The 12,753-nt window shown below is 40.2% G+C and overlaps 1 long non-coding RNA gene across 2 annotated transcripts; it reads right to left on the reverse strand.

The window, feature by feature from the left end:
• Window positions 1-1,321: 1,321 nt before the first annotated feature.
• Window positions 1,322-9,917, reverse strand: LOC129627079 (uncharacterized). 2 transcript variants are annotated; one of them, XR_008702413.1, is made up of 4 exons: window positions 9,414-9,917; window positions 3,614-3,730; window positions 2,992-3,231; window positions 1,322-1,633 (listed from the first exon to the last, which is right to left on the reverse strand). It is a non-coding gene; the product is annotated as an uncharacterized LOC129627079 (long non-coding RNA). The 2 variants fall into 2 exon arrangements; XR_008702412.1 differs by lacking the exon at window positions 1,322-1,633 and having other exon boundaries at window positions 2,520-3,231.
• Between the last annotated feature and the right edge of the window lie 2,836 nt (window positions 9,918-12,753).

A 12,753-nucleotide genomic window follows, 5' to 3' on the forward strand; every position in this document is an offset into this window, starting at 1 on the left:
CAAAGACAACTGAGAAGTCTAAGAAATCTAACACAGAGCATTTGCCTTTAAGAGATTTATATCCTCACAAGAGAGGGAGAGAGACAAAGATATGCAGAAGGCATGCACACGTAACAATGCCAGCTTTAGAAAACGGTACAAACGGGACCGCATGGTTAATAGCCAGCAGACTTTTACAGGTGCTATTTGGTGTAGGAATACAAAAATGGAAGAAAGAAATGGTGGTCAGGCCACTTTCCCTGAAGAAATGGCCCTGAGCTAGATGTGAAGGGTTTGCAGGATTTACGGGCAAAGAGAAGGAAAGAGAGGTGGGTACATAAAATGACCTAGCTACAGAAGGCTGGAAGAGGAAGGTACAGGAGTTTCTGGGCACAGCACTTTAGTAGAGTTTGTTCCATTAACATTGCTTTCTCATTAAGTCCGTACCTGAATTAAGTACTCTTGTAAAAAAGGGACCCAGCAGGTGTCCGTAATGACTAGCTGTCTGAGTCAAGTGCGCTTGGTGTCAAGCTCATAAGCTTTGGAGAACAGGCTGAGAGGTGACCTCATTTAAGGCAGTGATTTTCAAACTTAGCAAGCTTGTTAAAAGTGGAGCGTCCCAACTTAACACCCTGAGACTCTGGGGTCTGGAGCAGAGGCCAGAAATTTGTACTGTTTACAACAGTACAGACTCTAAGAGAGTCTGATACAGGCAGTCCTAGAAGTACATTTTGAGAAACACTAGCTAAGGGGATCAGAGAAGGCAGTGGCAACCCACTCCAGTACTCTTACCTGGAAAATCCCATGGATGGAGGAGCCTGGTGGGCTGCAGTCCATGGGGTCGCTGAGAGTCAGACATGACTGAGCGACTTCACTTTCACTTTTCACTTTCATGCATTGGGGAAGGAAATGGCACACCCACTCCAGTGTTCTTGCCTGGAGAATCCCAGGGATGGGGGATCCTGGTTGGCGGCCATCTCTGGGGTCACACCGAGTCGGACACGACTGAAGCAACTTAGCAGCAGCAGCAACTAAGGAGATAAATGCCTGGGGTTTATATAGCAGACAGTTTGCTTCAGGGCATGACGAGAAGTTTCCGAGCCCACTTTAGTAGTGGTGATGACATTGAACAGTATATGCCAGCAGCCATGCCAAAACTCTCAGGTGCCTTTTCATGTTGAATTCCCGCAATACCATCTGAAGAGGCAGGCACCGCGCATATCCCCATTTCAGAAATGAGGAAAGTAAGGCCTACAGGAGCTGAGATCACATAGCAACGTTTAAATTTAGGTGTATTTGATTTCAGAAGGTGAGCTTTTATAATCACTCTAGTCCGACGTTGAAGCTTACAATTAGTAACACTGTTTCTTCCCTCCAATAGCCATCCCTGCCATCATTTGAAGGGCATGTACCAACTCTCCTGGCGTCACAGGCAATGCCACCTCTGGCAAAGGGTCATGTTTTAGCTTACTTGTTGCATATTAAAAAATAAGACTCCATTCTCCATGGTATGACGGATGTGTACAGTCTCAGGTGAAAGATGTGAAACGAAACAGTAGAGCCTGCTGCCTGTGCACAGGAAGGGAACCCGCCTTACTTTGCTCCGTTTCTGGCTCTCCTGCTGGTAGATGCGCATGTCTGATCTCCATTCTACCTGCAACAGGAGAAAGACCATGATTTCTGCAGGGACTCAGTGAATAGCCCAAACCGAATGTTTCCGTAGATTAACCTTGCTTTCCTCACACATGGCTTTAGTTAAAGAGATGGAGCTGGGGTTGAAAACTATTTCAGGAAATGAAATGCAATTTTACATTTTCATGGTGTCTGTAAAATACTTATAGCATCTTAATGTTTATATACATATGTATATGTATTTTAGTTTCCTTTGAAACTTGTTCTATACTTTTGTTGGATCGAAGCTATGAAGAGGGAGGGAATCCTGCACCTTTGCAAACATCTCGGTTCCAAATACATGTTCAGTAAGAGTCTGTGTAATGTCAAAATCTGGGAAGTTGAGGGGAGGGGCATTGGATCACTCACGATAACATCGGCCCATAATTAGTTTTAAAAAGTACCTCCTATACAGATGTTTTTGGTGAAAAAAGCTATATACACTTGCTGGATTGCTTGTCTTGAATGAAATGTTATCTGATTTACTTAAAGCAAGGCATTGCTTTATATATTTACTACTTATTCATTGTAGCTAGTGAAATGAATAGGTGTTTGGGGGAAGTCATTGATTTCACAAGATGGATTGAATTTGCTCTTTATATAAAACAGGAAGATGCCATTGAACTGCCAGATTCTGGCATCCCATGCAGAGAAATACACTTTAACTACAAAACAGCATGTTCTGAGTCTGTGTTTTCTCTGGATAGTAGTAGCAGGAACACAGTGTTCATTTAAATTAAGCCAGTTCCTTGGATAATAACAAAGTAATTAAAGAAACCACTAAGGAAAAAGAGCCAATTTATTTGAATCCTGTTCATAAAAACTACATCAAGAGCCCGAAGGTACAAAATAATGTGGATAAGATGGCAGATTGATGATTTTTTTAAAAATTCTGTGTGGGATGCATCTTGATATTAATTCAAATGAGTATCCCTCATCTGAAAATAATACAGGATGCAAAATTTTTTATCCTTCTTAGGAGAAATGAAACTCTATTAAAATATCAGAAAAGAAGCTGCCACATAGCTTGAAGTCCACTTGACCTCTAGTAATGCCTTAACATCAGAGTGTTATGATTTATTCATATTTTCTACATTCCCATTGGAATAGAGGGGCCTTTGTCTTTAATGCTTTCAAGAGTTTGAAATTCATAATGAAAAACTTATCCTAGACTATATTGCCTGAACCACAGGGAGATATTTTAGGGCATCAATGAGTTTTCTATTTTTGTCAGTAACAAAAAATCTAAATGGAGTTGAAAATGTGTATCATGTTTTTACATTAGCATTAGACACTGCAATTTATTTTAAAGGAAAAGCACATCAGTAAAATACCTCTCACCTTTATATTCCATCAGGGTACTGGTGAGAATTCTAGGTCCCTAAACACAAATTCCACAATTGCTCTTTGTGCATCTTAGCTTAACGACGGCTTCCTTTTGAAGAGCAGTTTTCTCTCTCTGCCACATTCTCCTTCTCCCTCTGAAATACTGGGTCACTTGGGCCACATCTCTGCAGGTGCAGGAACTGAAGAAAAGCTTGCACACTGGAGCATTTGTCGACCGCAGAATGGAAACCCAGTCTTTGAAGAACAATATACAGAAAATGATCAGTGTTGAAGAACTTAAAATGAAATAATTTTTTAGAGAGGAAAAACATACATAGAATGTCCAACTTGCCCATTGACAAGATGAAAAGCAAAGCATTTAAACCTGTATTGCATGAATATCATGTCATAAAAATATACATCAACATCTGGTCAAGTCCAGTTAAATACAAAGAGAAAAGCAGACAGAAAAAAAAATTACATGTGAAAATAAAGGAGGGTAAGAAAAGTGATGAAAAGAAGGAGAGTGGATTAGAAAAGTAGAACCGAGGAGAAAGAGAATAGGACTCGAACTGAGAGAGGAAATCTGGGAGGAAGAGCAGAGTGTCACCGCAGAGAGACTTCAGCGGGCCTTCACCTCCACTCTCGGCAGCCTCATGATTGAACCTGGCTTATCATTCCTCTGAGCAATTGATGGATCCTATGTGAGACGTCTTCAGAATTTCTCAAGCCTGCTGGCTTGCTCATTCGTAACCTGTGTCAAACCACATAGAGGGACTCCTTCAAGTAAAGTGTGGACAAGAAGACACAGCAGAAACTTGACCTAAGCTCTATGTCTTACTTATGGAACTTTTTCTTTCCAGCTGATCACACATGTTGTTTTTGTTGATATTAAATCAGGGATAGTTGATAGATATTTACTTTTATTTTTTTAAATTTATTTATTTTAATTGGAGGCTAATTACTTTACAATATTGTATTGGTTTTGCCACACATCAACATGAATCTGCCACGGGTGTACACGTGTTCCTCATCCTGAACCCCCCTCCCACCTCCCTCCCCATACCCTCCCTCTGGGTCATCCCAGTGCACCAGCCCCAAGCTTCCTGTATCCTGCATCGAACCTGGACTGGCGATTAGTTTCTTATATGATATTATACATGTTTCAATGCCGTTCTCCCAAATCATCCTCCCCCTCCCTCTCCCACAGAGTCCAAAAGACTGTTCTATACATCAGTGTCTCTTTTGCTGTCTTGTATACAGGGTTATTGTTACCATCTTTCTAAATTCCATATATATGCATTAGTATACTGTATTGGTGTTTTTCTTTCTGGCTTACTTTACTCTGTATAGTTGGCTCCAGTTTCATCCACCTCATTAGAACTGATTCAAATGTATTCTTTTTAATGGCTGAGTAATACTCCATTGTGTATATGTAGATATTTACTTTTAGAAAATGTGCCCCAGTTGACATAAAATTCAGCTAAGAGCAGGATCTAGTATGGTTGCCTGCTAATTCTTTAATACCTTCTGTACACTTGCGGGCTTAAATGTTATGGTGATTTTCCTAAAAGAAGTTTTATGTTGGAGAGCTCTAATAATTTTCTGTGAGTTTTGTTGATTTATAAGTGTTTATAAGAAAGATCTTGTATTTTAGAAGGCCATTCTTCTTGTCACTACTGATTGAGTATTCTGGATCCTGGGGCAGTTGCTATATTTATCATGGATATTTTTTCCTAATTTATTTATTGTTCTATTAAAACCAAATTGAACAATTTGCTATATCCTAGAGGATCCTTATGAAAGCACATTAACTCATGTAGACATGCTAATATTATCTTGTAAGAAAGAAAATTGCAGAAGTCAGTTTACTGGCCTTGAAAATGTCATTTGAGAGAGTCATAGAGCTATATTGTCAAGACTAATGGGAAAAATCCCAGAACCTACAAAAGAGACTCCTGAGCAATGAAACAATGTCCATAAGAGATATATTTCTGATGGTATAGTCAGTCAATGACCAGTCTACAATGAACATTTAACTTAACTTCTACTAAATTCAGTAAACTGCACCAGCTTCTGAGAATTTTAAACTTGAATATAATCCTTACAATGAAGGATCTCATAATCAAGGGAAGAATTAATTGAAAGCTCATTCTAATTTTTGTAACCATTTGTTTTTTTGTTTGTTCTTTAATGTTTGTTACATTTAAACTCAAGATTTGTATCTGCAACCTAATTTTGTCCACAATAACTTTTGCTTCAGTAACTAGGGCACCCAGCACTCTAACTCAGCCTGAATTAGGACTTAATGAAGTCATTCTTGGTGCGACAGCTTGCAGCAAACTTTCTGTCCTTTAGAGACAAGGTGAAACCCTGACTCTGCCCCCTGTTTTTCTGCATGGCTGTAGATGTACCATCTCTGGCATAAAGATTAGGATGTGAGTTATTGTTATCAGTGAGAAGATTTCAAAGGGACAATTGTGACGGAATGGAGGGAACCTTGATATGATCAAGCACCCCACATGTCATGCAAATAAGTTGTGGCTGATTAACTGAAAGCAGTTCTCTACTCCCTGCTTGTTTGCCCATTTCTATTTCCCTCTAACCTTGAAAGAACTTAATTATGAGGAATGAGATCACCAGGCAATTTAAACTAACTCCTGACTAATATTCCCCTGAATGCACACCATGCCTTGTCTAACCTGTTGATTCTTATCCTAGATAAAAAGAATAATGAAGAAAGAAGTAGTTAAAGAATGATTAGCTTTCTAACCCCCAGCAGCCCCTCTAAGCAATCCTGCAGGCAGATCATATGGGGAAGATAACATCTGAAGAGTTAGCCAGTCTGCACACAATAGACAACAGTGCAGAACCCAACCTTCTGCCTGGATGATTCGCTGAGATTCTCTTCCCCCACCTTCCCTTTAAAAACGGTAATAACTGGACAGAATCTGTAGAGATGATCTCCAGACATAAGTCCACCTTCTCACCAGACTGCTGGCCTTTCTGACTGAAGCATCTTTCTTTTCTACTGACACTTGCCTCTTAATTATTGGCTTTTGAGCAGCGATGAGCTGAACCTGAGTTCAGTAATATAACTCCTGATAAAGAATGTTGGCACAATGGGTCATGTACCCATCATGCATTAGAGACTAATATATGATGGATTGAGTGTTGGTTCTATCCTTGAGGCTGCCTGCGTTCCTTGACTTGTGGTCCCTTCCTCTCTTCAAAAGCACCAGTGTAGCATCTTCAAATTCCTGTCTGACTCTGGCTCTCTTGCCCTCCTCTTGCACTTTTAAGGACCCTTGTGATTAATTTGGTAGATCCAGATCATCTGGGATAATCAGGGATAATCTCCTCATCTAAAAATCCTTAACTTAATCACATTTGCAAAATCTCTATTACCATGTAAAGTTCACAGGTTCCAGGGATTAGGACATGAATATTTTTGAGATGGGTTTCCCTGGGGGCTCAGGGGTAAAGAATCTGCTTGCAATGTAGGCATTGCAGGAGATTCTGGTTCAATCCCTGGGTCTGGAAGATCCCCTGCAGGAGGGCATGGCAACCCACTCTAGTATTCTTGCTTGGAGAATCCCATGGACAGAGAAGCCTGGCAGGCTACAGTCCACAGTGTCGCAAAGAATCACACACAACTGAATAACATCATGCATGTCTTTGAGAGACCTATTATATATGTTAGAAAATATATATGGAGGAATGCTCATGTTATCAAGAATGATCAGTTATCAAGAGTGATAATGGTTACAATTATTACTTCCATAAAATATAAGAGGGAAGATTATGTGGAAGAGTACTCATTTGAATTTGTATTATTTTAACATTTATTTTATGCATTACTGTAATTCATTCATTTACTCAGTAAGCATTTTTGTAGCAACTAGACCTCTTGAACTAACCATATTAGCTTTCTTGTCAATTATGCTACAGAATCAATAAAGTACAAATTAATGAGACAGGAGGGAAGGGAGCAGGATGACACAGCTGTTGAAGATAGTACAGAAATACTGGTTAGAACCTCCTAGGCCCAGATGGGGGAAGATTCCATTTTAGTAGACCTGGAGCCCATTAGACACTCACTGTGATATAATAGCACATGCTGAATGACACCTATAGATGTTCCAAGGCCAACCTCAAAAGGCCAAACAGTGGGTGGTGACCCAGTTCCTGGAAACTCTCACTCCTGCTCCAAGATAGCTAGACTATTTCCCCCACTCATTACCCTATAAACTTACCCATAAAAATTAACCACCCTATATTTCAGGACCATTCTAACCTTCTGAGACAGACCACGCTCTGTCTATGGAATGTGTATCTCTCTAAACAAACTTGCTTTCACTTTCCTATGGCTTGCTCTCAAATTCTTTTCTGCATCAAGTCAAGGACCCTCACTTGGCAACCCCTCCCAAGAACTGGCCAGAGATGTGGGACATGATCATTCTCTTGCACCCCGTTTTCCTGCAACATCAGCATCAGATTATTATAAAGACTCATATTTAGTTCCTTGTCAGAACACTTCAAGGACTTGAGTATGGTCCTCCTATGTTGTACATCTCTGTTGCTAGTAAATGTACTTGAGCTAAAAACAGTCTGAACCAATCAGCATGCTCTCTGATTAAAAAAAAAAAAGAAAAGTTTTCTATTTTCAGTTTTGTTGAGATGTGAAAGAAGAAATTCAGTGCTCTTGTTTAATGGATGAGAAGGTCTTCACTTCGGTATTTCCAAATCAAGCAAGTATTATCACCTCTTGGGAGAAACAGCAGGGTTAATTTACCTACTTGGATTTGAATACTAGAGTGGAAATTAGGCTGGTATTTGCCTGGCTTAAAGAATGAGACTGGAAAAGCAGTATCAGTACAAAGCCTCGTGGTTTGTATCGTGTTAATCTTTCTTTCAGTACCAGCTAAGTAATTTCTGTTTCAAAGAAAAGGCAGCGGCTTCTCTACCAGGATAGCACCTCAGGTTGCACGGTGCTTTAAGAGTTCAGATGCTCGACAGTATGATCTCAATATCTGAATTCATTTGAATAGGAAGAATGGTTAAATATGGACTCTTCACACATTATTTCAAAAGGCAAGGCCTTATTATTGCTAGCCCACATGTCACTGGCTGCTGAATGACACCGTGCACCGCATTTCCTGGAAATAAAAGGAGAGCTCCTTTGTTGTAAATTCATGCATACGCTCTTGGGAAATGAGGACATACAGCAGATGTAAATCAGCTTTTAATCCAGGTCCCAGTGTGGACAGTATAGAAGAGAGCAGTGGTGGGAGTCAGGAGAAAAGAAAATCCTAACTAGTGCCAAAGAAGAGAAGAGAATATCCTGTTTGTTTGTTGTTTTTTTTTTTTTAAATCAGGTTGGATCACTTATACGTACACTCAGACACTAGTTTCTCTCTATATTGTTGAATGCTCTCTTTATTTCTTAATTACTGGAGTTGAAGTGAAGCTTGACCCTAGTTAGAGAAATCTCCAGCAGGACCTTCCTGGTCTAAAACACTAGGACCTCATTTCACAGAGGGGCCTCCAATAGGCACAGGATTCCTGCAGGGCAAGACACTTGGAAGGCTGTGGAAGAACTGCTCTTAGATGCCCCCAGAAGCCCCTCAGGGCATAGTGCATCCAGAGGTACCCAATTCCCAGCAGGCTAGAGATTCTTTGGGACTGGGTGGTGAGGCTTGCACCCTTATCCTGTGCACCTCATGTGCATGCGCAATCATCTCCAACTCTTTGTGACCCCACGGACTGCAGCCCACCAGGCTCCTCTGTCCATGGAATTTTCCCGGCAAGAATACTGGAGTGGCTTCCCATTTCTTTCTCCAGGGGATCTTCTTGACTCATGGATAGAACCCATGTCTCCTACATTGGCTGGTGGATTCTTTACCACTCTGCTACCTGGGAAGCCCTCCTGTGTACCTTGGGGATCCTCTATTCCCCTTCTCAAGCTGCCTCTGCACAAGTTTGTTTCCGCATGAGCCGCTCATGGGCCAGGTAAGGTGGAGATAGTGATGCTTTACTGCTTCTGTTCAGCTGCTTGCTAGATAGTGGGTCTCCCATGCAGTGCTGATGGATTTTCAATGCCATTCTATTAGCCTGATCACAGTATAATTCTACTTGGATGCAAAATTAGCAGCAGAATCATATTTTACCTCTAGCTTCTAATTGGCAAGAGTCACATGCTTTTATTAAACTATTCCAATCAAGGCTTCACAGCATCATACATTCTGCTTATCACTGGGCCCACCTGCAGCCAGCTCTCCTGCTCGCCTCTTATCAGCAAAGCCAATTACTTTCTCCTGTGCTTGCTTTGTGGTTTTTGCTTATAGACTCACCACACCTCCACAACTAAGCCTCTGGGGTATTAGGTAAATCCTATTCCTGATGATCCTCCCTCCCAACCCTGCACAAGTTACTACCTTGAGGTGGTCTGTGAGTTCCGGTCTGTCTTCTTTTCTGCAGCCAAGAGTTCGTAACATTCCTTGTATTTCAATGTTTTCTTGCTTTGCAGGGTCTATTGTTTCCCCCTTCTCCTTCATTGCTGCTTCCTCTTTCTTTCCTTTGTCAAGTTTCCAAAGCCTTTTCTAACCTTCAATTAAGAATGATGTTTTAAAATGAAATAATTCCTTACAAAGTCCTGTTCCCAACAACTCCACTTCTTCATTAATTGTTGAGTTTCTATGGACATATTAAGCGATGAGAAAAGGCAAGCACTTTAGCATCAAAAGGAGTTAGAGCCATCACTTACCAGTTGGATATGTTTTTGAACTCTCCTTGGTCAGCCATGGTATCAGTTTCTTCATCTCTTAAATGGGACGATTTGCCTCCTTGAGAATGTGTGAACATTGCCCGAGTTATGAAGTGGAACCACTAGGACCTGTGAGCATTTACTGTATTAGCTTTCTTCTCTTTCAAGGTTTAGCAAGTATTTTTTGAAGCAGTCAAGTAGACATTGCACTAAGAAGCTTTGGAGGAATGCAAAGCTGAATAAAGTCGCGTGTGACTTGGAGGAGTTAATTCAGCAAATAAGATCAGAAGAAGCCAAGTCAAAACCAGATCTAAGTAAGGACAGAAACTTATGAACCAGGCACTCAACTGACAAATCTCAAGTATACTGCAACAGAAGAGAATAACTCCTTCCAGCAATAAAATCCTACAATTAATTTATTCACCCCAGTTTCCCTCTCTTCTTTACCTGGGATATACCCCTCCAGAAACCATACAATTAACAGCAATAACACCAACAGTAACATAATTAATATCAGTGAAGCACTCTGAGGCAATAAAGTGGCATAGAAAATCAAAATGGAATCTATGTAATATTCATATTAAATTTAATAACTATTTAAATATTTATAAATTATCTAGCATTTTATATTTGCAAAATGCTTCAGAACCACTTTTTATTAATTATTAGATACCACTTATCCCTTGGCACTCAAGTTTCCAGTGTAGCAGAGCTGATTTTTTATTATTAATCTTAAAGAAACATTCAGCTGTATCAAGTATTTTTCTAAATCTTTACATCTAAAGTATTGGGTCACATGGAAAGATACATCAGTACAGAAATAGTCATCTTTGCAGCACCTGATTCCATTGTTTTAGAACTCAGAAAAGAGAAATGACTCGTACAAGGTCACAGAGCTAGTCCTGTTAATGGAGGGCGGTGTAGAAGTCCTACAATAGCCTAGCCCTTGGGGTTTGTTACTAAATATATAGATAAGTCAGATAACTGGTGCTGTGCTAACTGGATTAACTAGAACTGTAATCTGGGGAAAAAAATTTGAGTATCGTGCTTGCATTTTCCCAGGGTCTGTATAAACTACTGAGTTAGGAGAACAGAGCCTAGAACTGCTGAAGTCCAGGTTCGCCTCAAGCCATGAATGTTTGTGTGTTACATGCACTTTCCAGTACAGGCCATGATGTCTTGAAACCAGTCTTATCCATGATTTTTTCCATCTAAAGCCTGTGTCCTCAAATGCCTTTGCTCCCGCTCTGGTAGAATATGTGTTAAATCCTCTCTCCACACTCGACTCTGAACTCACCAAAAAGACATGGACTGTGTCTTACATTTTGTTTCCTTCCGCCTGGGCAGTGCCTGGCATATGGAAGTCTCGCAAACACTTTCTCACTAATGTTAGAAGGCAAATCTCAGGAGGGCAGGGGTCTTGTTGACTCATCTTTGCCTTTACAGCAATCTCTAGTACAGTGTCTCATTTACAGTAAATCTCAATGGATACTTGTTTTATGAACAAAAATAATGAATATATAGAAATTCAGTTATTTGTCATGATACATGTAAGTAAAAATTTTATAATGTCACTAGATAAAAATAAAAACTAATGAATAACTAGGTAACCATTCCAGCATGCAGAGGTCAAGCTGGAAGCTATTAGACACCATCAGAAGCAAGTTCCATTTGCTTTTTCATGCCTGAATGTAACACAGTGTTTTCTGGGTTTTTTTTATCATTTTTTTTTTTTACTGTGGTAAAAGATCCGTAACATAAAATCCACCAATTTAATCATTTTAAAGTATATAATTCCGTGGCATTAAGCATGTTCACAGTGCTCTCCATACATCACCATCTAGTTGCAGAACGGCACAATGCTTTTATAGTGTCTAGTACAATTGTTTTCTTACATTCTGGGGTGGGAAATCAAATGTAGCACAAATACAATCCGGGGTTTAAGAACCACACGGGAATGAATCTAGTCACAGAACTTTTCACTCAATTAGAAAAAGCTACTCCTTCCACTTTGTCCTCGAATTAAATTCTAGTCTTTTGAGATCTGTTGGTAAAAGAGAGGATAATATTGGGAGAAGTAATGTGTTAGGACTTGATCTCTCTGGGTGCTGGTGACTACCTCTGCCTCCTTGACCCTCAGGGTCTGGAGGCAGCTGTGGGAACTAACTGGCCCAGTTATCTTCACCAGGATCCCTTGAAGGGACCGCCAACTCCAGACTGTAGGATGGTGACCAAAAAATGACTGTGGATTTCCCATGACCCAGATTGGAATAAGAGCTCTGTACAAATTAGTAAATGTTGAGCTTCAGCAGAATTAATAATGCACAGCAGATACAAAAATTAGAGTATGGCTCTGAAAGTAACTGCTGAGCTTCACCATTAGGAACAGGTGGAAGTTTTACCCAGGTGTATTCAAAGGAACTAGCTGAACACTGTACCTGGCTACGATCAGTACCACCTGGGAAAAGACTAAGAGCAACCAGTATTTGATCACAGACTCTACTTCAACGGACAATATCTCCATTTACTGCCCCTAAGTTGTATATCAGTTGTTTTTGCTGTTTAGTTGCTAAGTTGTATATTTCAATACACTGCAAAAATCGAGCTCCACTCTCTTTTTGAATGACGAGTTAGCTCTGTCTCTATATTTCTTTCATTTTATTCCTGAACACTGCAGCAGTGGGAATCAGCTTTGGACTGGAAGAATCTTTTAGACTGAATCTGATATCAAAAACAACAACCCTCTTCCATTGCTCCAGTGAAAGAAATTGCAATGCCTTCTGTGAAGCAATATTAAACTTCCCTTCTTTAAAGGCAGCTGCTCAGGGTTTGACTGTTTAACCATTTCACTGCCCCCTTTGTGCAGATGACTAGTTCTCAGATTTCAGCTTGCATATGAGTCACCTAGGAAACTGGCTAAAAATGAAGATTCTTAGCTAATACCCCAGAACTTCTGCTTTAGTAAGTCTGCGAAAGAAACATAGAATCTGTGTGCTCCTAGTTTCCCCAGA

This window comes from Bubalus kerabau, chromosome 14 (genome assembly GCF_029407905.1).
Source record: "Bubalus kerabau isolate K-KA32 ecotype Philippines breed swamp buffalo chromosome 14, PCC_UOA_SB_1v2, whole genome shotgun sequence".
Classification (NCBI taxonomy): Eukaryota; Metazoa; Chordata; class Mammalia; order Artiodactyla; family Bovidae; genus Bubalus; species Bubalus kerabau.